This window comes from Arachis hypogaea, chromosome 5 (genome assembly GCF_003086295.3).
Source record: "Arachis hypogaea cultivar Tifrunner chromosome 5, arahy.Tifrunner.gnm2.J5K5, whole genome shotgun sequence".
Classification (NCBI taxonomy): domain Eukaryota; kingdom Viridiplantae; phylum Streptophyta; class Magnoliopsida; order Fabales; family Fabaceae; genus Arachis; species Arachis hypogaea.
In genome coordinates, this window is record NC_092040.1 from 76,051,849 (window position 1) to 76,069,771 (window position 17,923).

Below are 17,923 nucleotides of genomic sequence, written 5' to 3' on the forward strand. Positions count from 1 at the left end.
CCATAGATTAAGGTGTGGAGCTCTGCTGTACCTCGAGTATTAATGCAATTACTATTGTTCTTCTATTCAATTCAGCTTATTCTTGTTCTAAGATATTCATTCGCACCCAAGAACATGATGAATGTGATGATTATGTGACGCTCATCATCATTCTCACTTATGAACGCATGCCTGACAACCAATTCCGTTCTACAAGCAAACAAGGCCTAAATGTTTATCTCTTGGATTTCTTAACCGGAATCTTCGTGGTATAAGCTAGAATTGATGGCAGCATTCAAGAGAATCCGGAAGGTCTAAACCTTGTCTGTGGTATTCTGAGTAGGATTCAAGGATTGAATCACTGTGACGAGCTTCAAACTCGCGATTGTGGGGCGTTAATGACAGACGCAAAAGAATCACTGGATTCTATTCCGACATGATCGAGAACCGACAACTGAATAGCCGTGCTGTGACAGAGCGCGTTGAACATTTTCACTGAGAGGACGGGACTGTAGCCATTGACAATGGTGATGCCCAATATACAGCTTGCCATGGAAAGGAGTAAGAAGGATTGGATGAAGACAGTAGGAAAGCAGAGAGATGGAAGGGACAAAGCATCTCCATATGCTTATCTGAAATTCTCACCAATGACTTGCATAAGTATCTCTATCTTTATTTTATGTTTTATTTATCTTTCAAATCATTAATCCTCCATAACTATTTGAATCTGCCTGACTGAGATTTACAAGATGACCATAGTTTGCTTCATACCAACAATCTCCGTGGGATCGACCCTTACTCGCGTAAGGTTTATTACTTAGACGACCCAGTGCACTTGCTGGTTAGTTGTGCGAAGTTGTGATAAAGAGTTGAGATTGCAATTGAGCGTACCATGTTGATGGCGCCATTGATGATCACAATTTCGTGCACCAACATATATGAATGATATATGATGCTTGAGTTAGAGAACACACAGCCTGCGAATCTTGAGCTTAATTGTATGGTTACATTCAAACCATAATTTTATTCCTGTGTGTTTCACTTCTTTTTTTATTCTGATGTTCTTTACTTTGTTTTAATCTATATGTCCAATTATAGAATATAGAATATAGAATATAAGTACATACCAAAAGAATGATTGAGGCCATTATTTGATATTAACCCACTGGCCCCAAAAATAGCCTACCTTTTACATCACCTTTGTTAGCCCCCTTGAGCCTTTAAAATCCCTTTTATTCTATTTGGCAACACTACTAGCCTTAAGCAGAAAAATAAAATAAAATCCCAAGTTGAATACTTGGTTAGCTTAAGATAGAAAATTATGAATAGATTAAAGTGTGGGAAACCTATTGGGAACATGGATGATAGAAACAAAGGGTAGAAAAAGTTGAAAGAAATAAAATAACTCAGAAACTTTGAGAAGCATGCTCATGAAAAATCAAAGTTAAATTACCATGTGCATTAAAAAAAAAGAGTTATTTTTCAGTATTTAATAAAGGGGATACAAAAGAATTCTCCAATGCAAAATAAAAGCAATGCACATGGGATAAAAATAATAATTAAAGCATGAGCATGTAACAACAAGTGGGAAAATATGGGAAAATAGGTAAACAAGTTTTGTTTTACTAAATATGTATGTTAGGTGAGATCTTAGTCTAATTAAGGATTCACTTATTAGCTCACTTAGCCTTATACATATATCCTTACCTTTACCTTAGCCCCATTACAACCTTAATTAAAGACCTCATGATTTTTGGTGTGACTATATTCTATAATTGTTGATTGGTTAGATGAAGAACAAAGTTATAGAAAGTAAGAATAAAAAGAAAAGTAGAGTGAATAAACCCAATAAACACTGAGTGACTAGAGAGTAAACACAAATCCAGTGAGGGTTCAATAACTCATCAACATATATATGTGCTTAAATTACTAATTGTTTTGCAAGTTTGTACAATATTTTTCTTTCCCATCTCATTTGCTAAAATGCTTTATTATTTGAGGGTTGGCTATATATATATATATGACTCCTTGAGAATATGAATTAATTTGGCTACATGTAAGCTTTATATATGAGTGGATAAATTGGAATTGCATGACTCATTTAGGTAGATGCATTTAGAATAGGTTGCATTGTATAACATTCCACCACCTTAACCTAACCTTAATCTTCATCTTGGATTTAGCATGAGGACATGTTATTGTTTAAGTGCGGGGAGGTTGATAAACCCATATTTCATGAGTTATTTTGTGCTTAGTTTGAGTGATTTATTCAATCCTTCACCCACTTATTCATTTTAATTGTATGGTTTTACTTTCCCTTCCTTATTATGTGATGTATGTGAAAAACATGTTTTCTAAGATTTAAAATTAATTATTTTAATTACCTTTATTTCCATTCGATGCCGTGATTAGTGTGTCGAGTAGTTTCAGATTTTCTAAGGCAGAATGACTTAAAGGATGGAAAAGGAAACATACAAAAATGGAAGGAAAGTGCGAAACGGAGCTTTCAAGAAACTGGCACCGACGCGATCGCATGGACGACGCGATCGCGTGCCAGAAGCGAAGAAGCAGCGACGCGGCCGCATGACTGACGCGACCGCACGCCTTAAGCATAACGCATACGATGCAGACGCGTGACTGACGCGACTGCGTGGCAAGGAAAAGCTCCGAATGACGCGAGCGTGTGACCCACGCGGACGCGTGACAGAGGCCACGAATCAGAATTTACAGAATACACCCCCAGCGATTTCTGAAGCCCTTTTTGGCCCAAATCCAAGTACAGACAGCATAGACTAGAAGTTATAAAGTGTGGGAATGCATCCATTCAGAGGGGGGCTCGCATTTTTGTTACTTCCGATGATTTAGATTTAGTTTTGAGAGAGGTTCTCTCCTCTCTCTCTTAGGATTAGGATTTAGGACTTCTCTTAGCTTGTAAGAGTGACTCTCGATCCAGGTTTTTATGTTCCTTTGTTTTTAAGCTTCTCTTTCACTTTATTTATTTATTCCAGCATTTGAGTTAATTATTTACTTTTATAATTTAATTTATGAATTATTCCATGTCACAGATTATTGTTTGAATTAATGATAATTGAGGTATTTTTAGTTTATGATTGCTTGCTTTTATTTACGTTACCATTGCTTCCGATCTAAAGATATTTTATTCCAGCAATTTACTTTTTCCTCCTTTTGGTCTTGGTTAAGAAATCAGTAACTCAACAGTTATCAAACTCAGCGTAAGTGATAATCGTTATCTTGCTAATTGAACTAAACTTCAATAATCTCAACTTTTTCTTAGGAAATAAATAGGATTCGAAGGTCAAACTAATTAGTCCCTTGACTTACCTTTGCTTCAAAAGTTAACAAAGTGGAATTAAGATACAACTTTCATTATTATTGAGAGGGATAACTAAGTTGGACTTCTAATTTCTCTCACCTTGCCAAAAGTTGCTTTACAGTATTTATTTATTTTAATTACCATTTATTTTAATTTCCATTTATATTACTTATTCCTCATTCTTGAAACCCCGAATTCACAATCTCCATAGCCAATAATAAGAACATACCTCCTTGCAGTTCCTTGAGAAGACGACCCGAGGTTTGAATACTCGGTTAACAATTTTTAAAGGGGTTTGTTACTTGTGACACCCAAAACGTTTGTATGAAAGAACTTTTGAAGGTTTTTGAAACTATACTTGCAACGAGGATTTATCCGCAAATTTCTAGACCACGCAAAAGTTCTCTCATCAAATACACCTTTAAATCACAACACTGCATTATTGAGTGAGCATTACTGTTTCTTTTTCATGCCAGCTTCTTTCCTTGTTGATGAGTTCTTTTAAGAACTTTGCATATAGAGGCATCTGCTCCAATGCTTCAGCAAGTGGAATATTAATTTCCAGCTTCTTAAACACTTCTAAGAACTTTAGGAATTATTGATCTTTAAGCTCCTTGTTGAACCTTTGAGGATATGGAAGGGAAGGAGTGCAAGGCTTCACCATCTTCCTCTGTTGTTGTGGTTGCTCCTCCATGATCTGCTTTCCCTTCTTTGAAGCTTTGAGCTCTACCTCTTTCTCCATGAGCTTTTCTTGATCCTTCTCCTCAAGTGTCACTTTTTCCTTGCTGTTGGCCTCACCATTCTTAGCTGGCTTCTTGTTGGTTGCCTTGTCATTCACCAAGGTTCTTCCACTCCTTAGTTAGATTGCTTTGCATTTTTCTTTAGAATTAGGAATGGTGTCACTTGGCAATGCATTAGGTGCTCTTTCAGCCACTGTTTCCTTGGAAAATTGACCAATTTGCCCCTCTAGATTCCTTAGTGAAAAAGCTTCATGGTTCTTGTTGGCTAGCTCTTGATGTTTCATCATCTTTTCCATCATCATCTCCAAGTTGGAGATTCTTTGGGAGTCCTGAGGTGGTTGTGGTTGATTATGGGATGCTGAGGGTGGATGAAAATTATTTTGGTTAGTGGATGAATTGTTGGGTGGATAGTAGTTGGATGGTGGTTGGTTATTTTGTGGTTTTCTGTATTGGTTTTTGCTAGTGTTTTGATGGTTTTGATGGGTTGTGTTTCTAGAATTATTTTGGTTTGAGTTTCTCTGCCAAGATTGTTGGTTTTGTTTGTCTCTCTATCTCAAATTTGGGTGGTTCCTCCAAGATGATTTGTAGGTGTCTCCATGGAATTCATTTTAGCCAGCACCTTGATTGTGCATATAGTTGACTTGCTCTTGCTATTGCTCTTCATGTATTTCTTCATTCTGTCCCTATCCAGCTGATGGTTGATTTGTAATGTTCACTACTACAACTTGAAGACCATCAATCCTCTTGGCCATCATTTCCATTTGCTACTGGATTTGTTGATGCATCACCTTGTTTTGAGCCAAAATGGTGTCCACACCTTCAAGCTCCAATACACCTTCCTTTGAGCTGGTTGGCATTGCCTTTGATGAGCATAGAAGTATTGATTATTTGCCACAGTATCTATGAGATTTTGAGCTTCCTCTACTGTCTTCATTAGTTGCACTAATCCTCCAGCAAAATAATCCAAAGCTTCTTGAGCTTTGAGAGTCAATCCCTCATAGAAATTTTGAAGTCTGTCCCATTCACTAAACATCTCAGGTAGACACTTCTTAATCAAGGCCTTATATCTCTCCCAAGCCTCATAGAGTGATTCTCCTTCCATTTGAGTGAAGGTTTGCACCTCTATCTTCAACCTTATAATCCTTTTAGGTGGGTAGAACTTGGCTAGGAATTTGCTCACTAGATCCTTCCAATTGTTGATGCTTTTTTTGGGAAATGCTTCTAGCCATTGAGTAGCCTTATCTCTCAAGGAAAATGGAAACAACAGCAACTTATAAATGTCTGGGTGTACACCATTTATTTTTACTGTGTCACATATCCTTAAGAAGATGGCTAGATGTTGGTTTGGATCTTCCAAGGGACCTCCTCCATAAGAACAGTTATTTTGCACCAAGGTGATAAGTTGAGACTTCAATTCAAAGTTGTTAGCGTGCACATTTGGAGTGAGTATGCTACTCCCACAATGTCTTGCATTAGCGAAGGTGTAGGAGGCTAGAACTCTCCTCTGAGGTGGGTCATTGTTGGCCACTCCCTCTGGTGGATTAGGGGGTTCTCTTCCATCTCTTGATTCTCTGTCTCTGATTCTGCTTCTCCAACGACTCCTTTCCCTTTTGATTCTCTTCTCAACCTCGAAAGTGTTCTCTCTGGCTTAGAATCAAAAGATGTGGACTCACCTCTTCTTCCTCCTGGCATAAAATATACACAGAACCAAAAACCAGAAATAATTCACTCTACTGATAGAGTGAGGTTAGTGTTAGCTTAAACAAAAACTCAAACAGTTAGTGTGCTTGTCAAAAACAAAGAAAAAGTGCTTAATCTAGATTATCACCCTACTTAATCATTGTCAATCAAAATCAATCCCCAACAATGACGCCAAAAACTTGATGAGTGAAAATTAGATTTCCACACAAATTCATCGGCAAGTGTACCGGGTCGCATCAAGTAGTAATAACTCACAAGAGTGAGGTCGATCCCACAAGGATTAATGGATCAAGCAACTTCAGTGAGTAATTATTCTAGTTAAGCTAACAGTGGTCAATTGGGTGAAATTTGAGCAACAAAAAGTAAATTGCAGAGATTATAAAGTGCAAGAAGTAAATTGACAGAATCTTAAAGAGCAAGAAAGGTAAAATACAGCAAATGTAAAGGGAATTGGGTACAGGGAATTTAAAGAAAGCAATAAAGCAAGCAATTGAAGAGATCTTAAGAACAATTAACAGGAAATTTAAATTGCAGGAAAATTAAATCAAGCTGAATCATGAACAGAATTGTAAAGTTGCAGAAAAGTAAAATTGCAGAGAAGAAACTTGTATCAGAAAGGAAATTATAGCAGAAAAGGAAATTGCATAAAGATGAATTGAATTCTAAAATATAGAGAGTGTAGAAAATTAAAAGTGTAAGAAAGAGAGCTTTCTATTCTATCCTACTCCTACTCCTGTTGCTCTCTAGTAGAGCCAGCCTCATAATCTCCCTAATGATATGAAACTGATGCCTTTTTAAAGGCTTTACAAAATGAAAATGAAATTGAAATTGAAAACAAATTACAATTTAAATTAAATTCCTAATCTAACTGTTTCTTGTGCCTTTGAGTGATGTCCATGGGTTTTGTTTACTTTGGTGTGTATATGGGTTTGAATTGGAATTAATTGAGCCAGCATTTGGTTTGGCCTTGAAATGGATCCAAATGGCATTTGATTCAAGCTCCAGTGGAGCGTTCAGTTCATTTTAGTGAACGCTACGTTCACTAGCTCCAAGCATGCTTCCTCACGTGCTTCCTTGGTGGGCTTTTTTTCATTAGCGTTACATTAGTGAACGCTACGTTCACTCACCCAACGCTGCCCCTTGTGTCTTTGATGCACGCCTTTGGTTCCTTGGCCAAAATCGCGAGAACATTCACATTGGTAGGTGAATGTGGTGTTCACTTTAGTGAACGCTGCTCCTTGGCATGCGCCTTGGTGCATCCTTGGTGCTTCAATTGTTGCGCACCTTGTTGAGCGCTACGTTGCCTCCCTTAGTGAGTGCTGCTTCCTTTGTTTGAGTGTGGTTTTTAGGCCTTAAAGATGCCTATCACTTATACTTTAATTTCATGCCAAATATATATTTCTATATATCGTTGGAAAGCTCTGAATATTATCTTTCTAACGCAACTAAAAGCGTATCAATTGGATCTCTGTAGGTCAAGTTATGGTCCTTTGAAGAAGGCATGGTCATGCTATTTTGGAGGCCGAAAATGTTCAAACAAGTGAACGCCACGTTCACAAAAGTGAACGCTAGCTGTTTGGAGGCCAAAGTTAGCGCCAGCTTTAGATGCCCAAACTTGATGTTCACCCCATACTATTATATATCGTTGGAAAGCTCTGGATGTCTACTTTCCAATGTATACAAAGGCGAATCATTACAACATCCATAGCGCATGTTATCCTCCTTGGAAGGTGAAGAGGTCAGCTGGGCTTACTGCAGATTTAGTGTCCACCATACAGTGCCATATATGCTTGGAAAAAGCTCTAGATTCCTACTTTCCAATGCTACTAAAATCACTTCTTTTGGAGTTTTGTAGCTCGAGTTATCTATGTTGGAGTGTGAAGAGGTCAGTGTTGCAAATCCTCTTTGCTCCTTTTGAGCTTAATTGAGCTTAATTCGTGCTTCTTTGCTTCTTTTTCTACTTATTTCCTACAAAGTTTATCAAATCAAAAGATCATAGAAATATACCATTTAAGCACAAAAGCATTCAATATTTAAGCACTAATCATCAATTTCTTGTATGAAAAAGTATAGAAAAACATGACATGATGACATATCATCAGATTACTTTTTATAACTTCTTGCATTAATCTCTTTTTATCGCTTTTTCATCTTGCCGATTTTGTAGAAATCGTGCGGTGAGTTTCGTTCTCCCTTGACTGAGTTTGTCGAAGTTGGGCGGTGAATTAGGTTCTCACCTTGCCGACCTTTGTCGAAATTTGGACGATGAATTCGATTTTCATCGTGGTCGGGCGGTGAATTTGTTTTCACCTTGCTGACCTGTGGCTTTGTAATCGGGTGATGAATTTTTGCGTTCAGATTAATGCGTCTTGGAAGAGAGACTTTGTAGAGAATCTAGAAAGTTTTATTCAAATAGAAAAATAGACATGTAGGCAAAAAATATATACATGTGGGTGCTTACCCTTCTAAGTCAGGTAATTTTGGAGATCTTGGCTTGGTGCCTCGTTAAAAAACCTTTTCAGGAAAAAGAGTGCACCTTGTCCTAAGATCTTTTATTACCTCCTAACTATAATACCTTCTTAGGTTGCAGGCGTGCCATGACCTTGGTAGCTCTCGCCCTTCGAGTTTGGACACCCTATAGTAGCCTTTTCCTAGTACCTCTGTAACTGGGTAGGGTCCTTTCCAGTTAGCTGCTAGCTTTCCTTCTCCTGGTCGACCTGTTTCGATGTCATTTCGGATTAGGATGAGATCGTTGTTGGTGAAACTTCGCCAAATTACTTTCTGATTGTATCTTGAGGCCATTCAACATTTTAATGCTTCCTCCCTGATCCGAGCTCTCTCTCGGATTTCTAGAAGTAGGTCGAGCTCTTCCCTTTGATTTTGGGAGTTGACCTCTTCGTTGCAGTGGATCATTCTAGGGGATCCTTCTTCGATCTCTACTGGGATCGTTGCCTCCATTCCATAAGCCAATCGAAAGGGTGATTCCCTCATTGTAGAGTGTGGAGTTGTCCGATATGCCCATAGGACTTGTGGGAGCTCTTCAGCCCATGCTCCTTTTGCGTCCTGTAGTCTCCATTTTAACCCAGCTTGGATGACTTTGTTGGTAGCTTTTGCTTGTCCATTAGCCTGGGGGTATTCTACGGATGTGAATTGGTGCTTTATTTTCAAGTCAGTTACTAACCTCCTGAAACCAGCATCTGTGAATTGCGTGCCATTGTATATGGTGATGGAATGGGGAACCCCAAACCTTGTAATAATGTTTCTGTATAAGAATTTCCGACTTCTTTGAGCAGTAGCATTAGCTAGGGGCTCCGCCTTAATCCATTTTGTAAAGTAATCTACCCCTACAATAAGGAACTTAACTTGTCCTGATCCTTGGGGAAAGGGTCCTAGGAGGTCGAGTTCCCATCTTGCGAATGGCCAAGGTGGTGTTATGCTGATGAGCTCCTCTGGTGGGGTGATGTGGAAGTTAGCATGTTTTTGGCATGGAGGGCATGTCTTAATGAACTCGGTTGCTTCTTTCTGCAAGGTCGGCCAAAAGAACCTAGCTCGGAGTACTTTTTTGGAGAGAGCTCGTGCTCTGAGGTAATTGCCTCACATGCCACTATGTACTTCTTCCAAAACCTCTTTTTTGTTGGAGGTCGGCACACATTTTAACAGGGGTGTTGAAATCCCTTTCCTGTATAAGATGTTGTTTACGATGGTGTAGTATTATGCCTCCCGTTTTAGCCTCTTCGCCTCTTTTTGGTCTGTAGGGAGTATCTCTGATTTGAGGTAGTTGATTATGGAGGTCATCCATCTTTGATCCTGACCTGATATGGCTAGGACCTTTTCTTCCTCCGAAATAGATGAGCTCTGCAATATTTTCTGGATGAGGCTTCTATTATTGCCCCCTGGTTTGGTGCTGGCTAATTTTGAGAGTGCATCAGCTCGAGTATTCTGTTCTCGAGGTATATGGAGGACCTCATATTCTTCGAGTTGCCCAAGTTGTTCCTTGGTTTTGTCCAGGTACTTTTTCATGGTAGGATCCTTAGCTTGAGCTCCTCGCCATTTATGAAGTGACTACTTGTGAATCGCTAAAGATGATAAGCTTTTGAACTCCAACCTGCTTAGCCAGCCTCAAATCAGATAGTAATGCCTCGTACTCAGCCTGATTGTTCGAAGATGGGATTTGAATTTTAAAGAAAGTTCGATTTGAGTTCCTTGATCGCTTTCTATTATCACACCCGCGCCACTCCCAGTTTTGTTTGAAGAGCCGTCTACGTAGAGGTTCCATTTTGTAGGAGTTCCTGGGGTGTTAGTGTACTCAGCAATGAAATTAGCTAAATATTGACACTTGATGGCCGTCCGAGCTTCATACTGAAGATCAAACTCAGATAGCTCGATTGCCACTGCAGAATTCTTCCAGCTAAGTCTGTCTTTTGTAGAATGCATTTTATGGGCTGGTTGGTCAGGACCTTGATGGTGTGAGCTTGAAAATACGGGCGAAGTCGTCGAGATGTTAGTATGAGAGCATAGGCAAATGGTGCATGAAAATTACAATCACACTTTGTAATTCCGCACAACTAACCAGCAAGTGCACTGTGTCGTCCAAGTAATACCTTACGTGAGTAAGGGTCGATCCCACGGAGATTGCCAGCTTGAAGCAAGCTATGGTTATCTTATTATTCTTAGTCAGAATATCAATAGGGTTCTTAGTTTTAATTGCGAAAAATAAAAGAACATTAAATAATTACTTGTTATGCAATAATGAAGAATGGGTTGGAGTTTTGGAGATGCTCTGTCTTCTGAATTTCTGCTTTCTTACTGTCTTCTTCTTCACACACGAAGGTCTCCTTCCATAGCAAGCTGTATGTTGGTGGATCACTGTTGTCAATGGCTACCAGCCGTCCTCTCAATGAAAAGGGTCCATGTACATGGCTAATCATCTGTTGGTTCTCACTTGTGTTGGAATAGGATTCAGTGATCCTTTTGCGTCTGTCACTATGCCCAACATTCGTGAGTGTGAAGCTCATCACAGACATCCCCTCCCAGATCCTACTCGGAATACCACAGACAAGGTTTAGACTTTCCAAATCTCAGGAATGCTACCAATTGGTTCTAGCTTATACCACGAAGACTCTGGACTCACGGATCGAACGCTCTGTTGTCAGGCATGCGTTCATAGGTTGAGAATGGTGATGATTGTCACAGATCATCACATTCATCATGTTGAAGTGCGAACGAATATCTTAGAATAGAAATAAGCGAGATTGAATAGAAAACAGAAATACTTGCATTAATTCATTGAGACACTGTAGAGCTCCTCACCACCAACCATGGTATAATTTCATATGTAAAAATGTCATGAGGTGCAAAGTAGATCTCTAAAAGTAGTTTTTATACTCCACTAGTAACCTAGGTTTACAGAAAATGAGTAAACTAAGATAGATAATGCAGAAATCCACTTCTAGGGCCCACTTGGAGTGTGCTAGGGCTAAGCATTGAAGCTTTCACGTGCATAGGCTATTATTGGAGTTAAACGCCAGTTTGTAACCTGTTTTTGGCGTTTAACTCTGGTTTGTAACTTGTTTCTGGCGTTTACACTACAAGAAAAACACCCATTCAGGTACACTTGAAAAGTGTAGCTAAAAGTGAAAAAAAATGATGCCTTAGGCTACGGCTACGCTTTTTGGGCTACGGCTACGCTTTTTGAGGTGATTCCTATTCGGCCGTTGCCTATTCTCAAAGGCTACGCTTTTCTGCACCAAGGGCTACGCTTTTGGCGTTTGGGAATAGGCTACGCTTTTCAAGTGATGCTGTCCAGGACCAAAGGCTACGCTTTTCAGCTTTCATTTTTCCAGAATAGGCTACGCTTTTCAACGCTACTGCATCACCTGTAAAGCGTAGCCACATTGTATACCATATCTACTTTTTATAAGCGTAGCCTTAGGTCCCTATTTTTTGTATACTATAGCTACTGTATATAAGTGTAGCCTTAGGTCTCGTTTTTTTTTGTATATATATATATATATATATATATATATATATATATATATATATATATATATATAATAATTATTAATACAACATAATAGCTAATATAATTACATGTATAATAATTCTGCATTTTTATTTAAATGAGTTGAATATTACAAAATAAAAATAAATATATAATTATACTAAATAATTTCTTTAAATAATAAAAATTATCTCTAACCAAAATATATTTATAATATTGATCCAAAAGTATTAGAATGAAGTTAACTGTAAAAATTCATACATCTCGCACTAAAGTAAGCATAGCCATATGAAAACCATAATATCACTTAGCCAATAAAAGTATCTTCTAATAAAAGTCATTAGTCAACCATACATGCAAAGATTCTAAATAACACACTATCTTAGTCAATAAACCACAATAATAGTCAGCTTAATCTTCATTGCTTAATCTTCATTGTTACCCTGCATAATTATATAGAAAAGTGCGCATAAGTGGAATTAACTTGGAATTATCTTACCCTGCTTAATCATACATTAATAGCTATGGAATTAACTTGCTAGCATTAGCCTTGACTTGAAGAATACCAAAGATATATGCACAAGGATCTATATGCATGCAACATTCATGAATCACAACGATAGTGCACTGCTACCTTATATTCCAAAACAACTTTTCATATAGTTTGACAAGCAATTTGTGATTGTAAATTTTGCTAAGCCTCAGAGCATTAATCTATTTTATCTACTGAATTTGAATATTGACTATCACTCGGTAAAACGCATCCAGAATAATTCTCTTGTGACATGGCATGATCAATTCTTAACCTCCAAAATATTACTATATCATGCCATAGAACATGTCCACCCCTTACTCCAAGAGCTTGCAAGTAGTTAACAATGCTAAAACTCGGCCAACTCTATATTCACGATTCCCTCACAAGTAATACGGTCCTCTTTCATAACCTTTTGTTTATCCCCTTAACAAAAAGAAGCATAATCCCTCACACAGTTCTCTAAACTATACAGTAAATAGTTCTCATTGCCAATCAACAAAATCACTACAAGTTTCAAATTCCATGGCATGCATTCCCTTTTAAAAACATTGAATCAGACATACCCAGAAAGCCACAACAGTAAATTATGGACCTAAATTGTTAGCAGGCAATCTAGTTTTTATCAATAATTAATCAAAGATAAATTACAAAATAATTAATCAAGAATTATCATCACAATCTGTGTGGTGCACAAGCACGCTTGTTAATAAAATGAATCCAACTAATGAGTCTAAAACAAAATAATGGTGAAAACACGCATATACCTCCACCAAACTTATGCTAAGTGGGTTGAGGCCAGCAACAGTCTGTCTAGCAAATTCCTCATCCCTAAACCAGAAAAATCTATCCCCTGCAAAATAAATATTAATTAAACACATTGAACAAACTTTTTTTTAAAAAATATATATTAGTTTAGGTAAGAAAGGACACCAATTTATAAAATGTAGAAATGATATTTTTTTAACATGCAAGAACAAGAAAGCAATGGAGTTGCAACTCCAAAACTAGGGTTTGGGCAAAAGCAATAGAGAAAAGCTTTGGCCACAACCATGATCCAGAGCTTTTCTACACAGGAATTCAAACATGTAGTTACTTAGAAAAGTTAACCACCCATAGAAACAACTATTTAGTTGAAGTTGCATAAAAAGCACACAAATTCAAATAGCTTCTATTTAAAAATAAAAAAGTTAAATTTAAAACCTGATCAGTTCATAAACATTGTCTACGAATTTTTAAATTTTAAATTCATCAGCTTCTACTTTCACTTGCATGTTAAAAAATCTACAATTTTGGCCTGGAATATACACAGACAAGAAAGGACACCAATTTATAAAGTGTAGAAATGAGAAACAAAATACAAGGAGAAATAGCCTTATGCTTAAGTTATATGTTATAACTGAAATGAATGGGATTGAAAATGTAATAAATCATTAGTAACAAAACTCTTGTTTTTTTTTTCTTATCATGGTTTACCTTTACCTTAGCATTAGTAAAAGGAAAAAAAGAAGTTTGGTAAATGCACAGTTTCTGAAAGCGAGAGAGAGTGTGTACAAGTTGAAACTATTTTTGGTGGAGGCAAGATTAATGAACATTAACTATACGGAAAATGTCGAATGGAAGAAGGAATTCAGTTACAAAAGAAAAAGTTTTTCGTTATATTGAACAATATCAATTTTAAGATTAACTGCGATCAAGGCTGACACTTCTTTTCATAAACTTCTGTTGGTTTGCATGCCAAGGCTGGTTTACTTCAATTCCTAGCATGTTAGCATGATTATTCGCTGCTGTAAAAGAAACATGTGCAAGTTCTTAATTTCAACATTCCTGATTTTACTTTAAGTGTTGATTTATTGATAAACTATTTTTTGGTACTATTTATAGTTTTATACCCAGGAATCCAGGATAGTGGCAAACTGTAACACAAGTTTCATCATACATTACTTTTCACAAGAAAGTAAACCAACTACTTAAGAATTAAAATGTGAAATAACTAAGATTTAATAAATTTTACATAAAGTATGCATGATTAGAGACATGCCAATATTCCTTTACGACAAACTGAGAAGTGCAAACTGTAAAAGGGAGTAAAACATGTATAAATACACAAATTCACAGAAGAAAAAGCCTAGCCTATACTAGTGAAGAAACAAGTGCATTTTGATTATGATAGTTCATCATTATGCATAAAACATTTAAACAATATCACAAAACACTGACACTAATGAGAATTCAAAAGGATAGCACAGCAACATAAAAAGGATAAAGGAAATAGCAAAGTAAAAAGAACATATAATTACCATAAAAGATGCCACATGTGTTATTTCAAAGCATGTAATAGAGGTCCTGGAATGATTCTTCCCAAGCAACTTGTCGTTTCCTTAAGAACTCCAATTCTATTGCATAAAAAAGAGAATATTGTAACTTGTGAAAAATGGAGAGGAAGATGATATGCAGGCAAGGAATGGGATCCGTTTGAAAGCTACTTGACAAACCTGCATCTTCTGTTGATGAGCTTAGCACTGATGTGAGAGATGGTGGCAGGATGGATTGAGGATACATCCATGAGTGCAAAACCTTGAAGCCCTGGGAGCCTCTCACATTTTGACCTGTTGTAGTACATGGCGGGAAGGAGAATTTGGGCTTGATATGATGTGTAAGTGACCTATGGACCCTGAAACTTGGATATAAATATGGTTTATGCAGAATGAAAACAAAGGACACAACAAGGATATTGGAACCATAGTGTGCTAGCAAGTAAAAGAAATCTTTACAAAGCACAAAAATATATATCCTTTCACCAATTCAAAGAAGAGGATGATATCACCCGCATACCGGTCTTTAAAGTAAGATCCAGAGGAGCTTTCTGGCCGAGAATATGGTATTCGGATATGGAATTGGCTGCAAAGCTTGATATCATATCCCCACATCTTTCAGTTGAGTCAGCAGCTAAACCAGTTCGGGCACATGACTTTGGTGCAGCCAGACCTCTTAATGCTTTGCCCTATAATATTAAGTGATAACCTCCTTAAAATACAGAATCTAAATTATAATCCCACAACTTATGATTTCATACCACATCAACTGCAGTCAATCCAGAAGATTTATCAGCAGCTGAGAAAAGTTCAGAAACACTTCGAAAATTGACTTGGCTACACTCGGCAGTTGTTTGACAAGCTTGCAATACACCATCATTGTTAACTTCACCTGAAGTAGCAGAATTCTCCATGCTGCCAACAATTATGAATAGAATAAAAAATAGTGAAAAGTTGACAATGATATCAAGTGATGAATAGACAATGAGGCAAACCATGAACTCCCTTGCTGTCTCTTGGCAGCTGAAGTAGAAAAAACCAAAACATTCTTCAAGTTACTAGTAGTAGTTTTCTCCAAAGATGGATTTTCCTGAACATAGTAAGATAGTAACAATTTTAATTTGTTCAAACTTTAACCTCGATAACTATAAAATAATGAGAGAACTGTGATTGAATGAAGAAGTAAACCAACCAAGCTGAATAAGAATCATGAGTTTGGCAAATAAAATAACCTTTGCATTTTCTTTTCCAGAAACAACTCCAAACTTGGACTTTCTGGCCGAAAATACTTCATCAACACGCTTGTTGGTGTATTTTGGGCTCCTCAACATCCTTGGTCTCTTATCCACATTATCCATCTGATTGGTGCTGCAAACATAAATCAACTAAAATCTCTGAAATCTTGAAATTGGTGCTTAACATAGAGAATAGTCTTATATATGTTACCTCTGCATCCTTAACAATTGGTGCTTGCAGCCCATTAATGACTTCTTTTGCATCATATATCACTCTCGCATTCCTGTTATTTGTATCCTTCACTTTATTGTTCTGCCCCATCAAAATGGTTATGAAAGTAGCATAAATCTAACATAGAATAGAATTAATTGTTTAAGAATCGATAAGTGAAAAAATTTTAAAGACAATATAATACCTATCCCAATGACCATCAACTTCATACAGAACATTCAAAGTTTATGAATTAAGGATCTTCCCTTTGACCACTTTCTGATTTCCACCAAATCCAAGAAAAGAATGAGTTGATTTGTAAGATAAATCAGCCTCAAGTCCTGTCTCTATTGATTTTATATTAATTTTGCCAATCCAATCAACAGCAGGAACTGGAATTATTCCGAATAAAAGCTGATAATATTATCGTCTCCATTAGAATCAGTTTCGAACACCCTTAGCTCTATGATCTTACAACGAAGCATATTAACAAGGGTCATATCCAGTAGGTATGACACGAGAAAGCTAAAACCCCCAATTCATTAGAATTGAATAAAGAACAAAACTAGAATTCAACACTAATAATAACAAGCAATGCTCAAATGTGACACGAAAAAGCTTCTAACACAGACAGCATGGCAGAAATTGAACCAGACATAGAAAAATCCCAATTAAAAAATGAAATTGTGATATAGGAACCCTAATTAAATTTAACACAGGCTAGTGGGAATTAAGAACCCTAATTGCCTAAATCAGGAAAAAAGAATTAAAAGCCTACCTGTCGTCGATGAGAGAGCGAATCGAGCAGGGATAGACGGAGCAGAGGCAGCAGGATTAGCAAAGGAGACGCGGAGCAAAGCAGAAGAGCACGGCGAGGAGGTGGTGCGACGTAAGAGAGCTGCGGTGTCCTTGCGAAGTAGCAGAGCTTCGGCGTCCTTGCGAAGTAGCAGAGCTTCGGTGGCGGTGCGGTGTAACAGAGCCGCGGTGGTGGCGTGGCGTGGCATAGCAGAGCCGTGTGAGGATGTGGTGCAAGGAGAAGAGCCATGTGATGGCGTAGCAGAGCTATGAACTCTTAGCTTTGTGCGAAACGATGATAGCGCAGGGGAAAGGGGGAAGAGGGGGAAAAATTCACTGGGTGTTATGTGCTTTGGGTAGGAGAGAAGGAATGAAAGACTGAAGGGCTTCGATGAAGAAGAAACAAAAAAAATTTCACTAAGTCCTATATACGTGTATTTGGGGTTTTTACATTAGGCAACGCTTTTAAAGCGTACCCAAAACATAACAAATAGGTTACTCTTTAAAAGCGCTCCCTTTGGTTAAAAAAGTGAAGCCATAGCTCTTAAGATAAGGCTACGCTTTATAAGTGATATCTATAACATCTAAGGAGACGCTTTTCAAGTGATGCCACAAATGTGTTTCCTATTCTCCTACAAAAAGGAAACATGGAGAAAAGCGTAGCCTATTCTAAGAATAGGCTACGCTTTTCAAATGTTGCCTAAAAAAAGTGTGGCTGAATGGGTGTTTTTCTTGTAGTGAATTAACGCCAGAATAGGGCAGAAAGCTGGCGTTGAACGCCAGTTTGCGTCGTCTAAACTTGGGCAAAGTATGGACTATTATATATTGCTGGAAAGCCCTGTATGTCTACTTTCTAACGCAATTAAGAGCGCGCTATTTGGGCTTCTGTAGCTCCAAAAATTCCAATTCGAGTGCAGGGAGGTCAGAATCCAACAGCATCTGCAGTCCTTTTTCAGCCTCTAAATCAGATTTTTACTCAGGTCCCTCAATTTCAGCCAGAAAATACCTGAAATCACATAAAAATACACAAACTCATAGTAAAGTCCAGAAATGTGAGTTTTGTATAAAAACTAATAAAAA

General features: G+C 37.5%; 1 long non-coding RNA gene across 1 annotated transcript; it reads right to left on the bottom strand.

Moving 5' to 3' along the window:
• Nucleotides 1–15,919: 15,919 nt before the first annotated feature.
• LOC112799721 (uncharacterized) lies at nucleotides 15,920–16,536 on the bottom strand. The gene is made up of 3 exons (XR_003201189.3): nucleotides 16,254–16,536; nucleotides 16,049–16,150; nucleotides 15,920–15,970 (listed from the first exon to the last, which is right to left on the bottom strand). It is a non-coding gene; the product is annotated as an uncharacterized lncRNA (long non-coding RNA).
• Nucleotides 16,537–17,923: the final 1,387 nt, after the last annotated feature.